Raw genomic sequence first — 4538 nt, forward strand, 5'->3', positions numbered from 1 at the left:
CTCTACCGCCGCCACACCGCCTCCCGCGGCCACCGCCACCGCCCGAGCCCACGCCCCTCCGTCCCGCGCCCGGCTGCGCCTCCCCGGGCCCGCGCCTCGTCACCGGCGCCCCTCTCCGGCGAGTTCTCCCCCCTCCTGCCATCTCCCTCCTCAGGCGAGCTCGATCCGGTCGGCCTCGGTTTGCGTGCCACCAAAACCCTAGATCCGGAGGTGTTTTTTTTCTCTAAGTCCCAAAATTCTAGATCCAAGTGCTCTTGTTCATAGCCTCGTAACTTTGCATCCGTAGCTTCGATTCATGCATATAGCATATCAAAATGTTCATCTCAGAGAGTACATCATTTCATTCCATTGCATCATTTTCATTTGAGTTCATCTTGATTCCTGAAATGCTGTTAGAAGAGGGCTACTTGAGATAATTGTCGGATCTGCTACTCCATTTAGCTTTTTGTCATTTTTGCCATAATTAATGTGTGCATGATATGCCCTGATGTTCTACATATGTTTTATTTAGGGTTTTATCATCTTTCCAGAGGTGCAACCCATGTATTTTTGTGATGTGTGTGGTGACTAGCACAAGCTTGCAAAGTGGTGTACTTGGTAATTCTGTTTTCAGGGATTTAGCAATTCTACTAAGTCCTTGAGCTGTTTATCTCATATGGCCATATGTTCATGTTGTTTCCTAGTGATTCGTGCCTCTTTTGAGGATGATCAGTAAGGATGTTTTGTTAATATTGTAGTGCTCTATCCATCCATGTCTTCGTTTGCAATTATGGAGCACCCTAGCTTGAGTCAATCGAGCTCTACTTTTGCTACTTTGTGAATCTGGGCAGATTGTCAACTTGTTTGCAGTTTTGCCGATGATGTTGTAGTTGATCCGTGCATGCTATGCTATTGTTCTTGCCATGTCTAGCTTGCATTTTGTGTGTTCTTAATGGGTGTATGCTTAGTTTGTCATGACTTGCCCTGTGGTGAGTGCATCGAGCTCGTAAACATGCCTACTTGAGTCATGTTTCAGCATGTGCCAGTTTTTACTAAGTCTGTGATCTGATTATGTTTTTGCTATGTTTACATGCTTGCAATTGTATTTTCTAATCCCTTTTGGCTCAAGGTCATTAAGGGACTTTTGTTAAGCTCTTTGAATAGCTCCATGCCATGCTTTACTTTGCCATGTTCAGGTCCTGTAGCATGTAGTTTTGTTTCTCCGAAGAGGGCTACCTGATCTGAAATTCCAGACAAGTGTTAATTTCACTAAGTCTGAGATCTGTTTGTCATATGCATTTTTGCCATGCTTGTTTGAACCTGTTAATGGATGAATTGGCCGTAACTCAGTGCTAGACTTTTGTTAATCATCTTGTATGCATCCCTGCCATGTATTTTGTTGTCATGTTTGGGTGCTGTAGCATGTTCATCTCATTGCATTTAGATGGCTACTTGCTGTAAATCGCAGACCGGTGTCATATTTCAATTGCTTGCCATTTCCAAACTGTAACTCCGATTCCGGCGTTCTTTATATCGTTTTCAAGCGATTTCATCTCATCTTTCCAGTGGCACACTTGGATTTCTAAGTTGAGGCCAGGTTCTTGCATTTCCTGTCATATCTTGCATATGCATCCCGCATCACATCCCGCATAGCATATCATCATTGCATCATATTGTTTGATCCTTGCACGTGGTTGATTGTGTCTTTGTTGCTTGTTTGTCTTGTTTGGGTAGAGCCAGGAGACGGGTTCGATAACAAGGAGCCCGTTGAGTTTGCTTTCGAGGATCCAGTCAACTCTGACAACTGTGCAGGCAAGATGATCATACCCTCGAAATCACTACTATCTTTGCTATGCTAGTTTGCTCGCTCTTTTGCGTTGCCAATGCTACGATGCCTACCAGTTGCTTTCAAGCCTCCCAAACCTCTAACACACCATGTCCTAGCAAACTGTTGATTGGCTATGTTACCGCTTTGCTCAGCCCCTCTTATAGCGTTGCTAGTTGCAGGTGAAGATTGGAGGCCGTTCCTTGTTGGAACATTTATTTACTTGTTGGGATATCATTATATTGCCATGTTATCTTAATGCATCTATATACTTGGTAAAGGGTGGAAGGCTCGGCCTCTCTCCTAGTGTTTTGTTCCACTCTTGCCGCCCTAGTTTCCGTCATATCAGTGTTATGTTCCCGGATTTTGTGTTCCTTACGCGGTTGGGTTATAATGGGAACCCCTTGATAGTTCGCCTTGATTAAAGCTTTTCCAGCAATGCCCAACCTTGGTTTTACCATTCGCCACCTAGCCTCTTTTTCCCTTGGGTTTCCGGAGCCCGAGGGTCATCTTATTTAAACCCCCCTCGGGCCAGTGCTCCTCTGAGTGTTGGTCCGAACTGAGCTGCCTGCGGGGCCACCTCGGGGAAACTTGAGGGTTGGTTTTACTCGTAGCTAGTCTCATCTGAGTGTGCCCTGAGAACGAGATATGTGCAGCTCCTATCGGGATTTGTCGGCACATTCGGGCGGTGTTGCTGGTCTTGTTTTAACCTGTCGAAGTGTCTTGAAGAACCGAGATACCGAGTCTGATCGGAACATCTTGGGAGGAGGTCTATTCCTTCGTTGACCATGAGAGCTTGTCATGGGCTAAGTTGGGACTCCCCTGCAGGGATTTGAACTTTCGAAAGCCGTGCCCGCGGTTATGGGCAGATGGGAATTTGTTAATGTCCGGTTGTAGATAAGTTGAACCTTAACTTAATTAAAATGAATCAACTGAGTGTGTTACCGTGATGGCCTCTTCTCGGCGGAGTCCGGGAAGTGGACACGGTGTTGGAGTAATGTTTGCGCAGGTTGTTTCTCTAGTTTCTCGCTCGCGCTTTGCCTCCTCTTCTCGCTCTCTTTTGCGAATAAGTTAGCCACCATACTTGCTAGTCGCTTGCTGCAGCTCCACTTATATTTACCCTGCTTTACCTATAAGCTTAAATAGTCTTGATCGCGAGGGTGCAAGATTGCTGAGTCCCTGTGGCTCACAGATTACTATTACACCAGATGCAGGGCCTGATGATTCCGCTCCAGGAGACGCGCTTGAGCTCAAGTGGGAGTTCGACGAAGGCTCTCAATGTTACTATGTTTCCTTTCCTGATGATCAGTAGTGGTGCCCAGTTGGGGGTGATCGGGACCGTGTCGCATGTTGGGTTCTCTTTTATTTTGGCGCCGTAGTCGGGCCATGAGTGTTTGGATGATGTAATGTTATTTATGTACTTGATTGACGTGGCGAGTGTAAGCCAACTATGTTATCTCCCCTTTTATTATCATATTACATGGGATGTTGTGAAGATTGCCTAACTTGCGACATATGCCTTCAATGCGATTATGTCTCTAAGTCGTGCCTCGACACGTGGGAGCTATAGTCGCATCAAGGGTGTTACAAGTTGGTAATCAGAGCCATCCCCGACCTTAGGAGCCCCATTGCTTGATCGTTTTTAGCGGCCGAGTTGTGTCTAGAAAAATGTTTTGAGTCATTTAGGTATTATATATCGGAGAGTTTAGGAATTCTTTTTACTTCCCAGTCTCCTCATCGCTCTGGTAAGGCATCCTGACGTAGAGTTTTGACTCTTCTCTTCTCAAATTTCACTAAAAATTTTTTAGGATCACGCAGGTATCTTGGAATCGTTCCGATGACTTTATGATGAGAACATTGTCTTGGTGCCTCCTGTCAGGGGTTTAGTGGAAGTGTCCCGGGGAGTTGAGCTCTGAGGTGTTGTCGTCATAATTTTATCGTTGCAGTTCTGGAATACCTGAGTTTAGTACGCCGACATCGAAAATCTCTTTTATGCAGTTCGTTGGTGAGATAACCTCGACGCCACCCAGTACTGGGGCGGGAGTTCGGGAGTATCGCCATAACTTGTATAACGGATGCTTTTCGAAGGTTGAGATAGATGGTTTCCGAAGGTTTCTTGGTTATGTGTTGAAGGATGGATACATCTGGATGTAGGATTTGCTAGTTTGGGTGAGATATTATGCTTCCCCTGTATCCCCAACACCTGATTGCATAACCAGAAAGGTTCGGGAGTTTCATAGGTGGGAATTCTAGTAGCTCTAGTTCTTCTTCCACGGATATTGGTTTGAGATTGGGATTTCTTACCGATTATTCGTTCTTGATCCGTACCTTGTTGATTTACTTCTCTACCTTAATTCTAAGTGGCTTCTCAATTTATGGATATCTGACCATTTCAAGAGGAATGCATTCGTTCATTTTGTTCGGATGTGAAGACTATATGTTGCAATTTTCATTCCGTTGGATTCAGCTTCAATATTTGTCTTTCTATGTGCTGATGGATGTCAACCTCTTCAGGATGGCTCCTCCAACGCACACGACTCCGAATCCTAATCCGCCACCACCTCCACCACCTCCGGAGGCATGGCAAGCTGTGATGGCCGCAACCAATGCAAACACACAGTTGATCATGAAAATTCTTCAAGAGCGCAATCAAGGCAACCAAGGGAATCAAGGCAGCAATCAGAATCACTTTGCTACACTCAACCAGTTCCTTGCTAATGGGCCAAAGACTTTC

The sequence above is a fragment of the Triticum aestivum genome, chromosome 5A (genome assembly GCF_018294505.1).
Source record: "Triticum aestivum cultivar Chinese Spring chromosome 5A, IWGSC CS RefSeq v2.1, whole genome shotgun sequence".
Taxonomy (NCBI): Eukaryota; Viridiplantae; Streptophyta; class Magnoliopsida; order Poales; family Poaceae; genus Triticum; species Triticum aestivum.